The following is a 373-nucleotide window of genomic DNA, read 5'->3' on the forward strand; positions in this document are numbered from 1 at the left end:
CATTTCAGCTCTTTGGGCAAACATGCAATGAATATGTTAAAATAAGAAATAACAAAAAAATTGGGGTGGGCGTTGTGGCAACAATGATTTTGCTACAAAAAGACGACCCTACTGTGCCCTGCCTCAAGTACCCGCTACAATTCCGGTGTCTGACAAAATTGAAAGCTAACCGTTTTAGAATGGGTTCTTAGACTTAAATACTGTTTATCAGCGCTATTTGTCTGAAGTCTGCAGTCTGCACATGTCACACACCGCGCGAATTTTTCGCGGGCGTTTAAGAGTCGTCTTGAATTGCTCTTAGCCATTGAAATGACCGGATCCAAATTCTATTTTGCATTTTGCTGCACTCTTACAAATCTACTCATCTCATAAC

This window comes from Montipora foliosa, chromosome 14, assembly GCF_036669935.1.
Source record: "Montipora foliosa isolate CH-2021 chromosome 14, ASM3666993v2, whole genome shotgun sequence".
NCBI classification, from domain to species: Eukaryota; Metazoa; Cnidaria; class Anthozoa; order Scleractinia; family Acroporidae; genus Montipora; species Montipora foliosa.